Source organism: Lissotriton helveticus, chromosome 7 (assembly GCF_964261635.1).
Source record: "Lissotriton helveticus chromosome 7, aLisHel1.1, whole genome shotgun sequence".
NCBI lineage: Eukaryota > Metazoa > Chordata > Amphibia > Caudata > Salamandridae > Lissotriton > Lissotriton helveticus.
Window position 1 is genome coordinate 99,938,670 of NC_136068.1, and position 23,648 is coordinate 99,962,317.

The window sequence follows — 23,648 nt, forward strand, 5'->3', positions numbered from 1 at the left end:
TACAACAATGTGTAATATACCTAACAATGTTATATATGTTGGTTGATGTTGTAGCGCCCAATTGGCGATGAAAACCTGTGAAAAGAAAGCATACATAAACACCTTGGTCTAAGATGCACAGGCCCAAGGAGAAGAAAAATGACTTCCCAAAAAGCAATTTCACAGAATACAACAGGGTGAGTCCAAAAATAGTGGAACCCTGTGGTGAATGAAAAAATGCAAAAATTAAAAATAAAATACAACACACCAGGACATAACACGACGCTCACAGATATGTATGTATATACAAACACAGAACATGCAATAAATCTCTACTCTGATGGAAATAGAGCACACAAATAGATATTTTCACAGCTTACTTAAAGTTTTCAAAATAAAGACCTCATGAGCCTGTGCGTGTTATTGGGGGATCCTTCCTTTCTGTTCAGAAAAAGACCTATAACAACATTGATATATGGGATTCAGTTTGTTGTAGGTACAAAAGTACCCAAGCGCCATACCAAAGCTCCTTTATCAACCCAAAACTCACGGTTACTGCAATGACTAGTTGTCTGCCTTCCCTCAACGCGGCTCCGGTGAAGTGAGCGTACATCGCGTTAGTACCCTTCTTTATACTATGCCACTAGCTCATTATTGGTGGTTAATTGAATAACGAGGCCCGGAAGACGCCCAAATAGGGACTTGGTACACCGAAGTGGTCCGGTGTTGCGCGTTCTGCCACCGCTATACCCTGCGCATGCGCCTCCCCAGCCGGACTGGTGTAAACTGCGCATGCGCGGAACGGTGAAGTCACCGCGCATGCGCCAAGGAGCAGCACTGCCGCTGATGTCGGTACGCCTACAAAGGAGACTTGGAGGTATCCTGAGCATGCGCACTACGGTGGAACATCACAGAATGAAAGTTTTTCCAATGTACCAGTGAGAGTACGGCTAAAATGGGGGTAATGGAAACGTGATTATCCATACAATCTGGAAGTGGTCATTGGTTTTTATGTGGGAACAGGAGGCATACAGTGTTGGGGTGAATCATTAAGAACCCTGACTGAGTTATGGCCCCGTCAGCTACCTGTTGTTCATCATTAAAAAACGGCAATAACCAAAAAGGAAAGGTTTACCCTATAGGAGATTATATAAATAGATACACCCCAAAATAGGAAATCTTAGAGGTCATTTAACTGAGTTTCTATGAGCAAGGTCCAATGAAGTTCATCTCAAGAGGTTCCAAGGAATGGAATCATTGAGCCCAGTGACATCAGTGCCAAGACGGTACACCCATCTTTGTTCCTTTTCCAGGAGACCCATATCTGAGGGCAGCTGTTCTATTACCGTCCACTGTAATTCATTGACACAGTGTTGGTGTTCAATGAAATGGGCAGACATTTTTGTTGTCAGTTTTTTGCACCTGATATTACTTTTGTGCTCATTGAGTCTGATTTTAACTTGTCTCGTTGTCATTCCCACATACTCTTTTCCACAGGGACACGTGATCAAGTATACAACATTCTTACTGTTGCAATTTGTAAAAACTCGTTGGTCCCACTTTGTCCCGTTCGAAAAAGTCAAGGATAGGCTTTTTTTGGTGAGGTGACAATTGTTACAGTTGCCACATGGATGGTGGCCGTGAATGCCCTGTAGTCTTGGCTGGTCACTTCTTTTAGGCAACGGTCTCGTGTGGACAAGCATGTCTCTTAAGTTTCTACCCCTTCTGTGTGCAAACAGAGGTTTTTCCAATGACAGACTTCCGCTCGTTAGTATGCGCCAATGTTTATTGACCAGTTTAGTTACCTGGTTAGTAACTGGGCTATAAGTTGTGACACATACTGTTCTTTCCCCTTTATTTTCACTCCTTGGATTATCCTCCAGGAGGGCCTCACGGTTGTTATTTCTTGCCCTTTTCATCGCTTTTTGAATCACCGTTTCCGGATACTGTCTCTGTCTCAGTTTAGTACTGAGGTCTTTTGCCTGGGTTTTGTATTTGTTGATGTCACTACAGTTCCGACGTAGACGTAGGAACTGTCCATAGGGTAGATTCTCCCTCAGATGACGCGGATGAAAGCTGTCAAATCTGAGGAGACAGTTCCTGGCCGTCGGCTTGAAGTGGGTCTCTGTTTTTAGAATGCCCGCTTGATGATAGATGTTTAAGTCCAAGAACACCATGCTCTCTTTCGACATCTGATGTGTGAACTTAAGAAATGCATTCTGGGTGTTCAGCCAGAGGATGAATTCAGACACCGTAGTCTCGTCTCCTTCCCAGATGACGAGAATGTCATCTATATACCTTCGCCAGGTATGAATCCTTGCCCTGTGTGGATTGTCTGGATGCAGAATCTTGGTAGATTCAAGATGATGGACATATAAACCCGCCAGACTTGGGGCGAAGGTGCTGCCCATACTCGTACCATGTTTCTGCCAGTAGAGGGTGCCCTCGTACTCGAAAAAATTTTTTGTGAGGGCCAATGAAATACATTCCAGTACTACACTCCTGGGAGTGTGGTATTCCCAATTGGTAGAGTGCAGTACTTCCTCCATGATTTGTAGGGTCTCATCGTGTGGGAGGCTGGTATAGAGGCTCTCTACGTCTAGACTCAGGAGCATTTGAGAGGTGGAGTCAAAAGTTTGATTTTGTAATAGTTGGAGTACCGCTTTTGTGTCTCTCAGATATGTGTCAGTGGCTTGTACAATAGGTCTCAAAAAGGCATCGGCAAACTTGGACAGAGGTTCCAAGATTGATGATATGCCCGATACGATGGGCCGTCCTGGAGGGTTGTCCAGGTTTTTATGCACCTTTGGAATGGTGTAAAAATAGGGAATACGTGGATTATTCTGAATCAAAAACTCAGACTCTTTTTTGGTTATCCAGTCATGTGCAACAGCCTCTTCTACCATACCACCTATTCGCACTCGTAATGATTCAGTGGGGTCTTCAATTAAGATCTGATAGTTCCTATTATCAGAGAGCAGTCTTCTGCACTCTTTGTCATAGGCCTGGGTGGTTTGGACAACCACTGCCCCACCCTTATCAGCGGGTTTTATGGTGAGATTTTTATTCAGCCTCAATTCCTTAATTGCCTCGTTTTCCATTCGAGTCATGTTTTGAAAAACCCTTTGCTTAGTTTCCAAACACTTCAGTTCTTGCATTATGGCTTTTTCGAAAGCCAATACCTCCACCGGGAGTTGGTGATCCATCGGTGTAAAGGTTGACCTAGGTCTCAAACCTGTATCAGAAGTGTCTGTAGATGGTTCCTTGTCTTTGAAAAAGGCCCTCAACTTCACTGTTCTGATGAAGTCCTGCATTTCTTTGTGCAGTAGAAAGAGGTCTGGTTTGTTGGTGGGGACATACCCCAGGCCTTTGTTGAGCACCTTGTTTTGCAATTCAGTAAGGGGCCATGGGGTTATGTTAATGACTAGGTCCCCCTGCTGCTCGTAGATGCCTGATTCGCCGTCATGCTCCTCGTTGATACCCGTTGGTCTGCCTCCCCTATGGGGTGCCAGTTGACGTTGTTGCCCTTCTTGTTCCTCCCCCTGCGGGGTCCCTGGCCCCAGGATAAAAAAGGCTGTGCATTCTGGGGGGCATCGGTTTGGTCTGGGACCCATTGAGGGTACATTTGTCCCATTTGGGGGGGAACGAACTGGTACTGTGGGAATTGGAAAGGTGGCTGGTAAGGATTGAATTGGGGACCCTGATAGCCACGCCAGCCTCTTTGGCGGGGGAATTGGGCTCTTCTTTGTCGAAAACCTCCTCTTTGTTTGTTCTGTTGGAAACCCCCTGACTTTGTGCTTGAGTTACTGCCATCCGAGTTCACACTGTCCGTGTCGCTTGTGTTATCTTTCATAACATAGTCAGCCCGTGTGTATGGGTAGGCTCTTTCAGGGGTGAAGCGATCTTTGTCCTTCTTTAATTTGTTGAATTTACTTTGTTTCAATGTTGCTTCAAAGTCTCTCATTTGTTGGTTCAGTTCCTCTAAACCCTTCTTTAAGTCTGCTGGTGAGATGAAGGACTTTAACTGGACCTCTAGTCTTTGGATCTCTACTTTCAATTCCAGAGATTTTCTAGCGGCAGTTTGGACTATAAGCACCAACCAATCCCTGGTGCAGTGCCACGAGATAAGTGACCATGCTTTTTTAAAAACCAGGTCATCTTGGAAGATGAACGGTTCAGTTTTTACTAAAAGGCCCTGCGGGGCCATTTTGTTTCGTAAATATTCCCTCATCAAGAGGCCATGAAGAGCTGTTCTGATCTGGGTTTTACGTACGTTCATTAATTCATCCCAATCCGCCACAGCAGGGCCAGGGTCGCTGTTGCTAAGGCCTTCAAAGGGATTAGCATCAGCTAGAAGCCGGTCGATATCATCCTCACTGAAGGTCAATCCATGTTCATCCTCCATGATGTAAAGCAAGGAGGAAGGTACAAGAAAATGTTGATATTCTGTGTTGTATGTGTGTATGTCTGTGTATGTCCAAGGTGGGTAAGTTATAATGGGAAAGGGGCTCCCACAGCTGCGCGCTGTCTAAAGACACAAATTTAACAAGAGGGGGGAGAGAGAGAGTCAGTGGATTCGGCCTCCCTAGTTACATGAATAAACAAAGTAGAATCCACTCAAAGTGGTGGTGATCTTTGAAGCAACATTGAAACAAAGTAAATTCAACAAATTAAAGAAGGACAAAGATCGCTTCACCCCTGAAAGAGCCTACCCATACACACGGGCTGACTATGTTATGAAAGATAACACAAGCGACACGGACAGTGTGAACTCGGATGGCAGTAACTCAAGCACAAAGTCAGGGGGTTTCCAACAGAACAAACAAAGAGGAGGTTTTCGACAAAGAAGAGCCCAATTCCCCCGCCAAAGAGGCTGGCGTGGCTATCAGGGTCCCCAATTCAATCCTTACCAGCCACCTTTCCAATTCCCACAGTACCAGTTCGTTCCCCCCCAAATGGGACAAATGTACCCTCAATGGGTCCCAGACCAAACCGATGCCCCCCAGAATGCACAGCCTTTTTTATCCTGGGGCCAGGGACCCCGCAGGGGGAGGAACAAGAAGGGCAACAACGTCAACTGGCACCCCATAGGGGAGGCAGACCAACGGGTATCAACGAGGAGCATGACGGCGAATCAGGCATCTACGAGCAGCAGGGGGACCTAGTCATTAACATAACCCCATGGCCCCTTACTGAATTGCAAAACAAGGTGCTCAACAAAGGCCTGGGGTATGTCCCCACCAACAAACCAGACCTCTTTCTACTGCACAAAGAAATGCAGGACTTCATCAGAACAGTGAAGTTGAGGGCCTTTTTCAAAGACAAGGAACCATCTACAGACACTTCTGATACAGGTTTGAGACCTAGGTCAACCTTTACACCGATGGATCACCAACTCCCGGTGGAGGTATTGGCTTTCGAAAAAGCCATAATGCAAGAACTGAAGTGTTTGGAAACTAAGCAAAGGGTTTTTCAAAACATGACTCGAATGGAAAACGAGGCAATTAAGGAATTGAGGCTGAATAAAAATCTCACCATAAAACCCGCTGATAAGGGTGGGGCAGTGGTTGTCCAAACCACCCAGGCCTATGACAAAGAGTGCAGAAGACTGCTCTCTGATAATAGGAACTATCAGATCTTAATTGAAGACCCCACTGAATCATTACGAGTGCGAATAGGTGGTATGGTAGAAGAGGCTGTTGCACATGACTGGATAACCAAAAAAGAGTCTGAGTTTTTGATTCAGAATAATCCACGTATTCCCTATTTTTACACCATTCCAAAGGTGCATAAAAACCTGGACAACCCTCCAGGACGGCCCATCGTATCGGGCATATCATCAATCTTGGAACCTCTGTCCAAGTTTGCCGATGCCTTTTTGAGACCTATTGTACAAGCCACTGACACATATCTGAGAGACACAAAAGCGGTACTCCAACTATTACAAAATCAAACTTTTGACTCCACCTCTCAAATGCTCCTGAGTCTAGACGTAGAGAGCCTCTATACCAGCCTCCCACACGATGAGACCCTACAAATCATGGAGGAAGTACTGCACTCTACCAATTGGGAATACCACACTCCCAGGAGTGTAGTACTGGAATGTATTTCATTGGCCCTCACAAAAAAAATTTTCGAGTACGAGGGCACCCTCTACTGGCAGAAACATGGTACGAGTATGGGCAGCACCTTCGCCCCAAGTCTGGCGGGTTTATATGTCCATCATCTTGAATCTACCAAGATTCTGCATCCAGACAATCCACACAGGGCAAGGATTCATACCTGGCGAAGGTATATAGATGACATTCTCGTCATCTGGGAAGGAGACGAGACTACGGTGTCTGAATTCATCCTCTGGCTGAACACCCAGAATGCATTTCTTAAGTTCACACATCAGATGTCGAAAGAGAGCATGGTGTTCTTGGACTTAAACATCTATCATCAAGCGGGCATTCTAAAAACAGAGACCCACTTCAAGCCGACGGCCAGGAACTGTCTCCTCAGATTTGACAGCTTTCATCCGCGTCATCTGAGGGAGAATCTACCCTATGGACAGTTCCTACGTCTACGTCGGAACTGTAGTGACATCAACAAATACAAAACCCAGGCAAAAGACCTCAGTACTAAACTGAGACAGAGACAGTATCCGGAAACGGTGATTCAAAAAGCGATGAAAAGGGCAAGAAATAACAACCGTGAGGCCCTCCTGGAGGATAATCCAAGGAGTGAAAATAAAGGGGAAAGAACAGTATGTGTCACAACTTATAGCCCAGTTACTAACCAGGTAACTAAACTGGTCAATAAACATTGGCGCATACTAACGAGCGGAAGTCTGTCATTGGAAAAACCTCTGTTTGCACACAGAAGGGGTAGAAACTTAAGAGACATGCTTGTCCACACGAGACCGTTGCCTAAAAGAAGTGACCAGCCAAGACTACAGGGCATTCACGGCCACCATCCATGTGGCAACTGTAACAATTGTCACCTCACCAAAAAAAGCCTATCCTTGACTTTTTCGAACGGGACAAAGTGGGACCAACGAGTTTTTACAAATTGCAACAGTAAGAATGTTGTATACTTGATCACGTGTCCCTGTGGAAAAGAGTATGTGGGAATGACAACGAGACAAGTTAAAATCAGACTCAATGAGCACAAAAGTAATATCAGGTGCAAAAAACTGACAACAAAAATGTCTGCCCATTTCATTGAACACCAACACTGTGTCAATGAATTACAGTGGACGGTAATAGAACAGCTGCCCTCAGATATGGGTCTCCTGGAAAAGGAACAAAGATGGGTGTACCGTCTTGGCACTGATGTCACTGGGCTCAATGATTCCATTCCTTGGAACCTCTTGAGATGAACTTCATTGGACCTTGCTCATAGAAACTCAGTTAAATGACCTCTAAGATTTCCTATTTTGGGGTGTATCTATTTATATAATCTCCTATAGGGTAAACCTTTCCTTTTTGGTTATTGCCGTTTTTTAATGATGAACAACAGGTAGCTGACGGGGCCATAACTCAGTCAGGGTTCTTAATGATTCACCCCAACACTGTATGCCTCCTGTTCCCACATAAAAACCAATGACCACTTCCAGATTGTATGGATAATCACGTTTCCATTACCCCCATTTTAGCCGTACTCTCACTGGTACATTGGAAAAACTTTCATTCTGTGATGTTCCACCGTAGTGCGCATGCTCAGGATACCTCCAAGTCTCCTTTGTAGGCGTACCGACATCAGCGGCAGTGCTGCTCCTTGGCGCATGCGCGGTGACTTCACCGTTCCGCGCATGCGCAGTTTACACCAGTCCGGCTGGGGAGGCGCATGCGCAGGGTATAGCGGTGGCAGAACGCGCAACACCGGACCACTTCGGTGTACCAAGTCCCTATTTGGGCGTCTTCCGGGCCTCGTTATTCAATTAACCACCAATAATGAGCTAGTGGCATAGTATAAAGAAGGGTACTAACGCGATGTACGCTCACTTCACCGGAGCCGCGTTGAGGGAAGGCAGACAACTAGTCATTGCAGTAACCGTGAGTTTTGGGTTGATAAAGGAGCTTTGGTATGGCGCTTGGGTACTTTTGTACCTACAACAAACTGAATCCCATATATCAATGTTGTTATAGGTCTTTTTCTGAACAGAAAGGAAGGATCCCCCAATAACACGCACAGGCTCATGAGGTCTTTATTTTGAAAACTTTAAGTAAGCTGTGAAAATATCTATTTGTGTGCTCTATTTCCATCAGAGTAGAGATTTATTGCATGTTCTGTGTTTGTATATACATACATATCTGTGAGCGTCGTGTTATGTCCTGGTGTGTTGTATTTTATTTTTAATTTTTGCATTTTTTCATTCACCACAGGGTTCCACTATTTTTGGACTCACCCTGTTGTATTCTGTGAAATTGCTTTTTGGGAAGTCATTTTTCTTCTCCTTGGGCCTGTGCATCTTAGACCAAGGTGTTTATGTATGCTTTCTTTTCACAGGTTTTCATCGCCAATTGGGCGCTACAACATCAACCAACATATATAACATTGTTAGGTATATTACACATTGTTGTAATCTATTTTACACTTTTACATTTACATGTGAGTAAGGGGAGGGTAAGTGCTATCCTTGTCCTGAAGAAGGAACCTCTGAGTTCCGAAACATGTTGACACCTTTCACAGTGGTTGTAATACCTTAATTTGTATTTCTTCAACCACGCCTTGCACTTTTTTTAATAATACCAGCCGGGGATTTAATAAATTTGTTTTACCCACGTGCCAGGTATTTTTTAACCATTTTTTCACCTCACCTCACTCACACTTCTGTAGACACACACACCCCCTCACATAGTTCACTTTCAAGTGCTCCTGCGTATTCGCGAGTCGTAGCACGCCGCATCCCGTAGAGGGGTGCGAAGGCCCCGATGATGAAGCATGACACCAAGGGGCCTGTTGGTGTGTGAGGGGCATTTATACAACACTGTGTGTTCCCCACCTGTTGGGATCACCACCACTTTGAGTGGATTCTACTTTGTTTATTCCTGAAGCAACTACAGCCATGCATTCAGACAGGTTCAAAAGGTTTGTCCAGGCAAGATACATTTCTTCTCAATTCTTGGAGAAAATTCCAATCTCACACTAGATTTTCATAAGGTGATGGATAAGTTTTATTCGTGCACCAACGTGAGCAGAACACTGCATCTGGACCTGGCATTATGCTAATAATTTGAGGAAACCTAGATTTCACCAATACACCACGACGCTGATTGAAACTTATCTACTTCCACTCGCCCTGAGGAAGCCCCAGGCCGGATGGCCATGTAAGGGGGCGAAACACGTTATGGCTGTCTCTCCTTTCACCTACTCTTTTGAGCAGTAATAAACTTATCCATCACCTTATGAAAATCTCGTGCGAGATTGGAATTTTCTCCAAGAATTGAGAAGAAATGTATCTTGCCTGGACAAACCTTTTGAACCTTTGCTTATTTTAGGGGGCTAGGGGTCTCTCCTCCTGTCAAGGGCAAGAACCAACAATATCAATATCTAATTCTTCACGCTCATTTTTTGGCTAGTAAGGGATTGGGATCTTTTTTCCCCTCACTCTTGAAAACCATGCATTCAGACAGCCCTTGGCATAAACCTCTCTCTTGTGACCATCACCAAACTGCAGAAAGCTTTTCCTTACTTGATTTGTAAGAGACCTTCTTCCCCCCTATAATTGGCTGTTTCTCATAACCAAACCGGGGTAAGTATATCCTATTGCCTTGTTTGCACGAGGGCTCTAGGCCTTACCATGCCACTATACTCAATCCATGAACAAAGTGGCATAACAATAGCCCCCGCAGAGCGGGGGCGCCCAAGCTCTAGGAGGCCCCCTCCGGCATTGTGCACAGGCAGCGGGCCCCTTTGCCTGAGAGCTCCTGACCGGCTTCCGAGCGGGGTGAGGGGTCCCTTTTTGTACTTTGCAGGGGGACCCATCAAGTTTTGTAACACCACTGCATGAACCTTACTGTTAAGAGCAGCGGTGGCTCTGCAGTTAAGGCAGAGGTGCATCAACCCCCCTGCAGCGAACGCAGCGCGAACACACAGAATAATAAAATGGTCTTTACCATTTTATTATTCTGTGTGTCGCTGGCTGAGCATGCAGGATGGTGGGGCAGACAGATTCCTGCGTATTGCAGTTTGACTGCTCAGTGCGTATGACAGATTAGCCAGCTGTCTACAATCTTGGGTTGGCATAGTGAGCAAAAGAACAATGGATTAAGCCCAGATCTGTTACTGGGGGTGACTGGTTGAAATGTTTCAGCACTCCATCTATCATCTTGTTGTGTTTGCTATGTTCACCATAAGTGGCCAAGCGTATGCCAAGACGTGGGTCCTGTGCTCATTGTGTCACTGGATTCAAGCTAGCCTGGCTGATGAGGGGTAATGCCCCAAAACCGGTCCCAGGATGCTTTTTTCCAGTCTGGGGAGAACCTGGCCTGGCAGTTCGGGCTGGACTGTTCCCATGAGGAACAGGGTCAAGACTGATTTGCATACAGCTGGGTCCAAACTGGGGTGGCATGGTGAGCAAAATAACGGCAGATTAAACCTAGATCTGTGACTGGGGGTGAGTGGTTGAAAGGTTTCAGTGCTCCGTCTATCATCTTGTTGCGTTTGCTATGTACACCCTAAGTGGTCAAGGGCATGCCCAGACATGGGTACCTAGCTTACTGTGCCACTAGATTTAAGCTAGCCTGACTGATGAGCGGTAATACCCCGAATCTGGTCCCAGGTACTTGTTTCCACTTTCCAGTCCAAAATTTGATTTAATGGTTTTTTTTCGGTTTGTGTTAGAGTAAGAGATTATGTGAATGAAGATGTAAAGGCAGAATTTATGGATTGGATTGTAGTAAAGATTAGTGTTAGAACTGCACTAAGGGCTTAGTTTTGGGTAAGGGGTGGACTTAAAGTTAAGTTCAGAGTAGGTTAGGATAATAGCTAAAGTAACTGAAGCTGTAAGTGATTGCGTACATAGAAGGTGCAGAAAAGAGATGCCATACAAGGTGATACAGATACAAAGGTAGGCCCATAAAAAGGCAGAGACATAATGGTGTAAGGAAAAAGGGTAGTTTTCAGAAGGGAGTAACATTTGGATATTAGGGTAGAGTTAATTTATGTCTGTATGTAGAAAATCTACCTTTTCTGCATGGTCTCCTCACCCCTGATTTTGTGCTTTTTGCTCAACCTAATCTCTTTCACAAAATGTGAAATGCCTCACAAGAGCAAACAATAGGATGACCTGAATGGACAGAGATATTTCTTCTGAGCTCCACAGAATATTACAATGTTCTATCCTGCTTGATAGGTCTGTTGAGCCACGTATAACATTGATGGCACACTTGAAAGGGCAAGGACAGGAAGGCAAGACAATTCTTGTGGATCCCCTGTCTGTTTGCTGAAGGACCCTGATTTTGTCCTTTTAGACTTCAGTCTCTAGGGTTGTTGGGGGTGCAGGAGCTTCTTCAAACTGGATTTTAGTGTTGGATGTGGAAGGACACTAGTTATTACCCTATGACCCTCCTGCACACCTCAAAACCTTAAACCCCAAGTGTATTGTGGCTGAAGACTTTCACCATCCTGGAAAGGCCCTGCCACATGCCATTAATGCCTGCCTGCAGTAAGCTAAGCAGGAACTGTTGAAAAAAACAGGTAGGGTTGCTCCTGGGTACTTCTACCTCATTGTTTAGGGAGTACCCAGGAGTGATCATCACCCAGTAGGTGGTGCCAGGCATAAACTTGGCACCTCCAGACAGTCACTTAAGAGCACTTTCTGAACATGTAGAAGATCCGAAGAATACTTAACATGCTGCATGTGACCTGAGAGGAGCCCTGAAGAACTGGACCTGCCACCTCTTGTACATATGACAAAAGGTCAGTTTGTTGACCTCCTGTGTGGCTGCAGGGAAATAAAAAGCTGCATGAAGCCTTTTCCTGGAAGTACCTGCTGGCCAGTGGCAAATGGACCCTGCTCTTGGCCTCGTCCTCACACCTTTTGAATCTCGAAGTACCTCTCCAGAGGTTCAGGGGGGCTTTAGAGGTGTACTTGTGTGGTTGGCTGGGACTTAAACGACAGAGTCAGAAGGAAAAAATCTTTTTCTAGGAGGAACCTGGTCAGTGTATCCATCGTGGTTGACCTCAAATCACATTCAGGTCCTGATCTACAACGAGGATTGACTGTCAGTCACACTTTTTGCCTTTTGGCACTATTTCGATTTAAAACTTGAAAAGTTATCTCTGGTTCTTCTTACTGGATTTTTGTCATTTTGGTGTCAGTTTTAATTTTACACTATTCCTCTAATTGAGTTTTGGATTTCTATTGTTTGCCATTTTACTTTATTACTGTTTATATACTGCATATGTATTATACACATTCCTCTAAGTTAAGCCTGTCAGCTCTGTGCAACAGAGGTTGAGCTCAGCTTAATTTAGTGACTTGGAGGGTTCACCCTGACAAGGGTTGCGATTTTTCCTTGAAGTGGGCAGTTGCCCATCCAATATAATATTCCAGTTTCTTACAATATACAATTCACAAATATAGTAGTAAAATATTTGCATATTACCTCTGCAACTGTGTATTTTCACTAGGGGTGGGCGGAATTTGCGTAATCGCGTTACGCAAATCTCCACGAAACGGTAGAAAATCTCTGCGAGCACTCAGAAATTCTGCGAACACGCGGAATTGCTTGTTCCTGATGCTTTTTTACTGTTCGCAATCGCTGTTTGCGTGCTCGGGGGGAAATATCTCGCGAACACGCATTTGAGAACGCAAACAAGCAAAAAAATTCGCGAAGTCGCGGAATGCAGAATTGGGGGCAATTTCGCGTTCACCGCGGAACTACCCAAATTCCGCAAATTCCGCAAGTGGAACAGAATTTACTGTCCAGGCCTAATTTTCACTAGGCAAACGTTATCCACAACTTTATTACCTTTTTACCGTTACATTTTTGCACTCAACTGTATTGAATAGAATCTCATTTAGAGCTATTTAGCTATCCTGTCCTTTATAACTGCTTGTAGCAAACATCCTCCAACAGCTATAAAGTTTACTTGCTTGCTTTTGCCAGTCTCTTCCATGCTGCCATTTCTGTGAAAGTTTTTGCTCTGCCTTTCTCCAGCACTTTTTTCTGGTTATGGTCTACTTTGAGGATTTTCCATTGCCACCCGACTTTAAATGGGGCACCTTGTCTCCTTGCATTGTGGTTTATGGCAGCTTTCGCTTACATTTGCTTTATTGAACCCATTCCATGCCTTTTTTACAAATGTATCTCTCATAGCACATTCTCTTCCATGTTATTCAGCCATACCAACCTAGACCAAAGAGGAAAAGCAGTTTTGATCCTACTCGATTTGTCGAGGGCCTTTGATATGGTCCCACACGAGAGACTTCTTGCTAGACCACTGAACATTGGATTAAGCGGGACCGCTCTAACTTGGATGTCCTCCTTCTTGGAAAACAGATCACAAGACATTTGGTAACCCCCTTTTTCATCTTCTATTCCTACTATGAATGTGGGTGTCCCCCAACGCTCTATCCTTAGTACCACTCTTTTCAATATATATTCATCACCCCTTGCACCTTTGGTAGAGGTAGAAGGTGCCAAAATTGTCTAATATGCGGATGACACACAACTGATTTTCACTTGTGACAAAGAAAGTGACTTTGACGGAGCAAATATCATATCTTGTCTCACAAAGGTATTCAATTGGCTCAAGATAAATCAGTTGACGTGTAATCCTGATAAAACCGAAATTGTGCTTTTTGGACAACCTGAAACTTATAATTGGAACTCTTGGTGGCCAAAGGATTTGTCACCTCCACTCCCAGCCAAGGAGAAGGTAAAAAACCTGGGCATTGTCATCGACAATGCTCTTCCCATGCGTTCACAGATCCAAACTTTATCTGGAGCCTGTTTTGGCACGCTCCACATGCTGATTAAATTCCTGCCACTACTATAACTGGACTGTAGGATGATTGTGGTTTAAGTCTTGGTTGCATCAAAACTAGACTATGTCAACAGTTTGTACCCTGGCTTGCCTGCCTATCTTGTCCAGCGCCTGCAAGTGGTGCACAATGTGGCAGCCAGAGCAATTGTGAGACCCAAACCCAGGTATAATATGACCCCTCTCTTAAGGTCCTTGCACTGGCTGCGCTTGAAGGAAAGAATCAAATTAAAAACTATGGTGTTTTCAAAACATTTCATGGTAATGGAGCCAGCTATCTAAAAATACCCGTAATCTGCTATAATCCAAATAGATTTCTAGGATCTTCAAATGCAAATCTTGCCCTCATACCATAAATACACTTAGCGCATATGCGAGGAACATCCTTTGGATTCCTGGGTGCACAGATGTAGAACAGCCTGCCAGTAACTCTGAGAGTAACTACAGGCTTGCCAACCTTCAGGAAGAATGTTAAAACCTTGCTCTTTAACAACTAGCTCTTTCTCAGCGATCCGCCTCCTGCCCGGCAGGATACTCTGATTTGAGTAGCTCTGCGCTATATCAAATGCGATCATTTAATTTCTCATAACACTCTTGACACCTCTTTTGAGTACCATTATGGCCTTACCCTCTCAATTTTATTTACTTTCATGCTTGTTTAATTTTTCTTCTAGTGTTGAATTTATGATTACTGTAGATGCCCTAAAGTACAGGAATCTCCTGTTGATGAATAGAAGAACACAGCCCATTACAGGATGTGAAGGTTATAGTGTCAGCAAACAAGCATTGGGAATGCATTTTTTTTGCCTATGTAATAAATAAAGAACTATTTTCATCAATCATCGTCTTGCACAACAAAAAAGAGTGCCCTGACAGATAACATGGGAGTAGGGAGGATGTGTCACAGTGGCCAGAGTCGCTGACTCGAGAGCTGGGGATCCCAGTTTGAGTCTCCATGGCACCACGCAACATTCTGTGTTCTATGCAAATCACTATCTCTCCGGGTCATAAATTGTTATATAAATATGCTGCAAGAGTAAAAGGTAAAACTTTATGAAAATATAGTTCCACCAAAGTGTTGTGATTGTTAACAGTATTTCAGCGGTAGGAAACTGATAAGAGAAGCAGGCGAAGAACAAGCATTGGTAAATGCCGAAAAATATGCTACAGCCAATAGAAATGGTGTTACGTAAGTGGCACGCACAGGAAGCAATGAGAAGCTAGGAAAGGGAGGAGGCGGGATGTTAGTCCCTTCTAAGTTTGTATTAAAAACAATAGATTTCTCAAGCACAGCGTAAGTGTTGCGCAGGCAAAACCTAAAAAAGAGAGAAACAGAATAACACTAAGGGGCCCATTAGGATGCAGGGCGGATCGTCACGTCGGCATGGCAGTGGAGATCCGCCCTACATCCTTCCCCACCCGCCACCCATTTCCCCCCGCCATATTAGTATGGCGGGGGTACCACGGCGGATGGGAAGACTGTCCGCCGCTTTTCCGCCCGGTCGACAAGTCGACCGGGCGGAGAAGGGTTTAATATGGTGGCGGTGTCTGACATCGCCATCCATATCAGGATACAGGCGGGAGGCAGCCTTTCCATGGCGGCAATGCCGCCACGGAAACGCATGCAAAATTTGAAGTTGGGGGCCCGTTGCGGGCCCCGAGGAAATTTTGGGGGGGGCTTGTGCACATGGGGGATACCTATGGTACCCCCCTGCATTTGCGTGCACAACATGCATTTTTTACATTGAGGCGAGCCAGTGTGGCGGGCACATCCAAATTGCACATGGCGGACCGCCGCATGCATTAAGGGCGGTCCCATTTCCCGGGGCTATGGCGGGAGGCCATGCTAATCAGCCCCCAAAACTTCAGTCGCTTGGCATTGATTTGAAGGCAGATCAGTCCACACTCAAGAATAAGAAGAGTTCAACACTTCAGCACAGCCATTTCCGAATGTTCTGAAATCCAAACAATTCTATATATTAGGAACACCAAGACTTTCATAGATAGCATTCTGTTTAAATCATGAATTCACGCTTTTGTGTTTGACAGGTATTCTTAAACTGACCAACACCGAATTTGTTCCCTTCCACATCTCCCTGAGCCCCCCTCTCAATTCCACTTCCAAAATTCAGACATGAAATTTTATGACTTGCAAAAATCTTTGACTGAATCTCAGGATGCCTCAGACTTTCCAAGGTCAAATGGGTTTAATGAGATTTATATTTTGATGTGCTCTTTTTTTAAATATTAAACATGCAAATGTATCCTTGTAATATCCATTTAAAAGAGAAAATCAAAACTTCTGATTGTCACATGTCTTCATTAAAGATTATCATTTTTTGCTGTTGTACTGTTTGAAACTGAGCAGTATCGAAAGCAGTCAAACTTTGTAAATCAGCTGTGACTATGCAGTCAATGTTGTGAACGCTGAATGTCTGTATGGTTATATATTTACGTTTATTGCCACTATTAAAAAATGTGTCTGAAATATAATTTGGATCACAGCTACTGTTCATACAGTTATTAAGGGTTCACTTCATAAAGCCATGTTATGCTTGTAAATCAGACTTGTAAACTCAACTGGTAGGATTTATGATTGCAAGGATTAAAAAAAAAAAAAAAAGGTGAATAAACTGGAATAAGCCCCACACAAGTGGCGGGTCTTGGGTGTTTCAGGACTGATTTGCTTTAAAATCTGTGAACGCCCACAACCATTAGAGTTTGTGGCTTTCCCCCTCTGCTTCTTTCAGATCTGTGAACGAGTCAAGGACTAGAGTAAATGCAATTCTAAGAAGGAAATATCAAACACAACTCCCCCATACCTTTCGGAGCTGCTAGGAAAGGATAGGTTATGAAGGGGTTCCTCCCTCTACATGGAAAAAACAATGTCCTCAGACGGAAAAAAAGGGGGGAAAAGTGCCACTGTGCAGAGGTGCTTGTTTCCACAATGCAGATTATACTATATGTACAATTCTTCATTGAGAAAATGCCAACATCAAAACAAAAATAGAATTTCGTATCAATTGCCCGGGGTTTATCGGGATTTATTTATTTATTTATTTGCTTATTTGTTTATTTATTTATTTATTTATTTATTTATTTATTTATTTATTTATTTATTTATGCCTGGAAAGCTGTCACTTGAGCAAACATACCATGAATACTCTTGGAAAGTTGTATGAATCCAAAAGTCACAAATGTACACTCATGCAAGATTGTAGACCTATGAGTGTAGATTAGAAACTGCGTTTGTGAACAGAGCTGTTCCATGTTGGTGAGCTGCGCACATATGCGGGTCCTGCCTTAAATTTTATATATGCAAATAAAATCATATTAAAATTGCTTTTTTTTAAAAACACTTCGATCTGCAGTTTTTAGATCTTTAAAAGTTGCACCCAGCAGGGGTTATTGTTGCCCATTTTTATAGCCCTTATTTGACTGACGTCTGAAGAATTCAAGGCTGGGTTGATCATCCCAGGATTCACAAATGTTTCTTTAACTCTGCAAGCTTTGAGAATGTCATGAAGTGCTTGGAAGGTTAAATAAAATAGGGGGAGAAAACATGCTGTAAATGTATGTGTGTAAGAGACAATCTCAATTTTTATAGGAGAAATATCATGCAAAAAGTTATTCGAATAAAATACTGCTGCAAAACCCTTTTTTTTTTTTTGCATCAAACTTTTCCCGCTGGTGAAATGAGGCTGGATATTAAACTTTACAACACTTTGAAATGCAGTTTGCTAGACTTTATAAATACTCAAATAAAATAAGTAAAGTTACTTATTTGTAACTCTAGTTCTTCACCAAGCGGATTCTTTCTGAATTCATAAAAGGTATCATTTCTATCCACTTGCGTGGGATTCTGGAACACCATTTTAACAAATATTTATTTTCTAAACTAAATATAACAACTGAAATATAGGCAACATTTACTATTTTTTATTAGCCAAACAGAAAAATTGCAATTGTAACAGTGCATTTGTCTGAAAACATCACTGCAAAAATAAATAGCATTTAAAACAAAATAGACAAGCATTGAAAATGCAATAGGTCTCGCAATAGAAGAGTTTGACATTTTTCGTTTTGCAAATGGATGAGTGGTGTTGCGTGGATGAGTGGCGTTGCGTGGATGAGTGGCGTGTGTGAGTGGCGTTGCGTGTGTGAGTGGCGTTGCGTGTGTGAGTGGCGTTGCGTGTGTGAGTGGCGTAGCGTGTGTGAGTGGCGTTGCGTGTGTGAGTGGCGTTGCGTGTGTGAGTGGCGTTGCGTGTGTGAGTGGCGTTGCGTGGATGAGTGGGGTTGGAATGCAATAGGCCTCGCATTAGAAAAGTTGTAGTTATTGGTCTTGTAAATGACATAATTTATTTATTTTTTCGTTGTTAAAATTGCTAAATTGATGGCTTTGTCATTTACAATGCCAATAGTTATAACTTTTGCAAATGTGACACCTATAGCATTTGGAATGCAACATGTTTTGTATTTACGTTACTTATATGGCAGCTCTGGTCGTTATGCTACATCCCTAGATAGTTTTATCTTTCCCAAATGTGACACCTATTGTAACACAATATGTGTTGTGAGGGTGAGTGAGGGTGAGGGGTTGAGGGTGAGGTGTTGAGGGTGAGGGGTTGAGGGTGAGTGAGGGTGAGGGTGAGTGAGGGTGAGGGGTTGAGGTTGAGGGTGAGTGAGGGTGAGGGTGAGGTGTTGAGGGTGAGTGAGGGTGAGGAGTTGAGGGTGAGTGAGGGTGAGGGTGAGTGAGTGTGAGGGGTTGAGGGTGAGTGAGGGTGAGGGTGAGTGAGGGTGAGGGGTTGAGGGTAAGTGAGGGTGAGGGTGAGTGAGGATGAGGCTGAGGGGTTGAGGGTGAGTGAGGGTGAGTGAGAGTGAGGGTGAGTGAGGGGTTGAGGGTGAAGTGTTGAGGGTGAGTGAGGGTGAGGGTGAGGGGTTGAGGGTGAGTGAGGGTGAGGGGTTGAGGGTGAGTGAGGGTGAGGCGTTGAGGGTGAGTGAGGGTGAGGGTGAGTGAGGGTGAGGGTGAGGGTGAGTGAGGGTGAGGGTGAGTGAGGGTGAGTGAGGGTGAGTGAGGGTGAGGGTGAGTGAGGGTGAGTGAGGGTGAGGGTGAGTGTGAGTGAGGGTGAGTGAGTGTGAGTGAGGGTGAGTGAGGGTGAGGGGTTGAGGGTGAGTGAGGGTGAGGGATTGAGGGTGGGTGAGGGGTTGAGGGTGAGTGAGGGTGAGGGGTTGAGGGTGAAAGGGTGAAGGTGAGGGTGAGTGAGGGTGAGGGGTTGAGGGTGAGTGAGGGTGAGGGTGATTGAGGGTGAGGTGTTGAGGGTGAGTGAGGGTGAGGGTGAGTGAGTGTGAGGGGTTGAGGGTGAGTGAGGGTGAGGGTGAGTGAGGGTGAGCGGTTGAGGGTAAGTGAGGGTGAGGGTGAGTGAGGATGAGGCTGAGGGGTTGAGGGTGAGTGAGGGTGAGTGAGAGTGAGGGTAAGTGAGGGGTTGAGGGTGAAGTGTTGAGGGTGAGTGAGGGTGAGGGTGAGGGGTTGAGGGTGAGTGAGGGTGAGGGGTTGAGGGTGAGTGAGGGTGAGGCGTTGAGGGTGAGTGAGGGTGAGGGTGAGTGAGGGTGAGTGAGGGTGAGTGAGGGTGAGGGTGAGTGAGGGTGAGTGAGGGTGAGTGAGGGTGAGGGATTGAGGGTGGGTGAGGGGTTGAGGGTGAGTGAGGGTGAGGGGTTGAGGGTGAAAGGGTGAAGGTGAGGGTGAGTGAGGGTGAGGGGTTGAGGGTGAGTGAGGGTGAGTGAGGCGGAGGGGTTGAGGGTGAGTGAGGGTGAGTGAGGGTGAGTGAGGGAGAGTGAGGGTGAGTGAGGGTGAGGGGTTGAGGGTGAGGGTGAGTGAGGGTGAGGGGTTGAGGGTGAGGTGTTGAGGGTGAGGGGTTGAGGGTGAGTGAGGGTGAGTGAGGGTGAGTGAGGGAGAGTGAGGGTGAGTGAGGGTGAGGGGTTGAGGGTGAGGGTGAGTGAGGGTGAGGGGTTGAGGGTGAGGGGTTGAGGGTGAGGGGTTGAGGGTGAGTGAGGGTGAGGGTGAGTGAGGGTGGGTGAGGGTGAGTGAGGGTGAGTGAGGGTGAGTGAGGGGTTGAGGGTGAGTGAGGGTGAGTGAGGGTGAGTGTGAGTGAGGGTGAGTGAGGGTGAGTGAGGGTGAGGGGTTGAGGGTGAGGGGTTGAGGGTGAGTGAGGGTGAGGGTGAGTGAGGGTGAGGGTGAGTGAGGGTGAGGGGTTGAGGGTGAGGGGTTGAGGGTGAGTGAGGGTGCGTGAGGCTGAGGGGTTGAGGGTGAGTGAGGGTGAGTGAGGGTGAGTGAGGGAGAGTGAGGGTGAGTGAGGGTGAGGGGTTGAGGGTGAGGGTGAGTGAGGGTGAGGGGTTGAGGGTGAGGGGTTGAGGGGGAGTGAGGGTGAGTGAGGCTGAGGGGTTGAGGGTGAGTGAGGGTGAGTGAGGGTGAGTGAGTGAGGGAGAGTGAGGGTGAGTGAGGGTGAGGGGTTGAGGGTGAGGGTGAGTGAGGGTGAGGGGTTGAGGGAGGGTGAGGGTGAGTGAGGGTGAGGGGTTGAGGGTGAGTGAGGGTGAGGTGTTGAGGGTGAGTGAGGGTGAGGGGTTGAGGGTGAGTGAGGGTGAGTGAGAGTAAGTGTGATTGAGGGTGAGGGGTTGAGTGTGAGTGAAGGTGAGGGGTTGAGGGTGAGTGAGAGTGAGAGTGAGTGCCTTGTGTTATTTTGTATGTAATGTAAATGTGTGTGTTTTGTAATATGTGTTGTGTTATGTGTGTGTTTTGTGTCTGTTGACTCCCGTATGTAAGTGAATAATTGTAAAATGGAGGACGCAATGCGTGTCCTTGACGCTACCTACGTTAGCGTTCTAGTTTTTTTTTGTATTGTTAAATATTGTTTTTGATTGACATTTATTTTTAGCCAATCGGAGCGCTACGTTTTTGAGGTAGCGTTCCGATTTGCTTACGTCAACGGTGGAAATGCCCAGAAGATCGAGAAACTTCGGGCGCGGAAGGCGTGTGCTTGTTGGTGTGGTGTTGCTGCGTCGTTTGACAGGTAAGATATTATTTGTAAGTGTTTTGTTATCTAATTAAATGTAGTATCCATAGTATGTACAAAGTAATTAATTATTAGGAGTGTGTTTATATAAATATAGAACTTTTTTGTTAGCGATTGTAATTATTGTCATTTATTTATGTAAATTAAATTTAATTAAGTGTTTTTCTTGTTGATATATAATGTATATGTTAGCGACAACTCTAATTTAATTATTTTGTAGCTGCTGTTCGTTATTTTACGTACATGAAATGATTTTAGCACTTAGAAGGGCTATTTCGTTTCGAGTATATTTATGTATAAATAAGATGTACTGTTATTTAATGTGTATAATTTAAACTTTTTACAAACTGCTATTTTGTAATTGTATGTAATAATGTTCGTGATATTTTTAATTTAGGGTATGTAAATATTGTGTTCTAGTTGCGTAAAAGTCAATTTTAATCCTTACTGATGGGATGTTTTCCTGAAAGTTTTAGTGAGAAGCCAGTTATAAATGTTCTGGTCCTTGTTAAGTAAGCTTTGTTCCGTGTACCTTTGCATGTTTATGGTCACTGTCTATAACCAGATGTACTAACAATGTGGAAGTTCATCCATCTTGTGACTGATGATTTTTTGAACGTGTATTTGTTATATTCATTTGTCTTTGTATTAGACCGTTTATTATTGGACTTAAGTTGTTGCTTGTAGACATCTTCTTTCCCTTATTGTTTCGCATACCTTAATGAATTTTTTACATTCCTTTGCTTACTTAGAGTGGAATACTTTATTGTATTTTTTGCAGAATTGCAATTAGGCTGTGAAGGCTCGTGCTTTTGTGATTACGCACTTTGTTTGTGTTTTTGAATTACTCCGGCATGGTTTAATGGTTTATTTTCCGTTACTTTAGTAAGTGCTTTATGTTGTGAATTGGTGTCCTTTTGATGGCTTTGTCCACTTTTAACGTGTTGTATTTGCTGTGTATTCAGATGTTTCCCTATTTTTTGTGCATTTATGTTATATGTTAAAAAATGGTTTTATTTTACAATCTCTTTCAGCATTTTTGTGTACTAATTGATGCACTGTCCTTGCGTTGCATTGTTTTAAGTTTTGAATAGCTCCAAGTGTGTTATCCGATTTTTATTTATTAAAATAAATGTTGCCTAACGCTATTTATGTGTGTAGTTGGAGGGTGGAGTTATATTTGGAGGGTAGAGTTGTAGGGTGGTATTGTAGTTATAGGGTGTAGTTTGAAGGTGGACTTGGAAGGTGTGAGCGTTAGTGGATGTGATGGTCCGGGGGTGTGAGGGTGTGTGATGGTGTGTGATGGTGTGTGAGGGTGATTGAGTGTGACCGTTTTAGTATGAGTGAGGGTGTGAGTGTGTGTGAGGATGAGGGGGTGAGGGTAAGGGGATGTGAGAGTGTGTCATGATAGGTGTTGGTGAGTGAGGCTGAGAGTGATTGTTGTGAGGGTGTGAAGGTGAGTGAGGGTGTGCGAGTTTGAATGTTGAGGGTGAGTGTTTCTGAGGGTTGAGGGTGTGTGAGGGTGTGTGAGGGGGTGTGAGGGTGAGGTGGTGATGTTGAGTGATGGTGTGTGTAAGCTGAGAGATGTGGCATAACAGAAGGATTGGTAGTGCGGGCACTGCTGCTTAGGGTTTCTGCGAGATTTGTGTAAGTAAATGGAGAGGGGGGAGAGAGTTGGAAGAGAGAGTGAAAGAGGCAGAAACGTGGAGAGTAAAAGAAAGAGCGAAGGAATATGTAAGCTGAGAGATGTGGCATAACAGAAGGATTGGTAGTGCGGGCACTGCTGCTTGGGGTATCTGCGAGATTTGTGTAAGTAAATGGAGAGGGGGAGAGAGTTGGAAGAGAGAGTGAAAGAGGCAGAAACGTGGAGAGTAAAAGAAAGAGCGAAGGAATCTGTAAGCTGAGAGATGTGGCATAACAGAAGGATTGGTAGTGCGGGCACTGCTGCTTGGGGTATCTGCGCGATCTTCTTTCCCTTATTGTTTCGCATACCTTAATGAATTTTTTACATTCCTTTGCTTACTTAGAGTGGAATACTTTATTGTATTTTTTGCAGAATTGCAATTAGGCTGTGAAGGCTCGTGCTTTTGTGATTACGCACTTTGTTTGTGTTTTTCAATTACTCCGGCATGGTTTAATGGTTTATTTTCCGTTACTTTAGTAAGTGCTTTATGTTGTGAATTGGTGTCCTTTTGATGGCTTTGTCCACTTTTAACGTGTTGTATTTGCTGTGTATTCAGATGTTTACCTATTTTTTGTGCATTTATGTTATATGTTAAAAAATGGTTTTATTTTACAATCTCTTTCAGCATTTTTGTGTACTAATTGATGCACTGTCCTTGCGTTGCATTGTTTTAAGTTTTGAATAGCTCCAAGTGTGTTATCCGATTTTTATTTATTAAAATAAATGTTGCCTAACGCTATTTATGTGTGTAGTTGGAGGGTGGAGTTATATTTGGAGGGTAGAGTTGTAGGGTGGTATTGTAGTTATAGGGTGTAGTTTGAAGGTGGACTTGGAAGGTGTGAGCGTTAGTGGATGTGATGGTCCGGGGGTGTGAGGGTGTGTGATGGTGTGTGAGGGTGATTGAGTGTGACCGTTTTAGTATGAGTGAGGGTGTGAGTGTG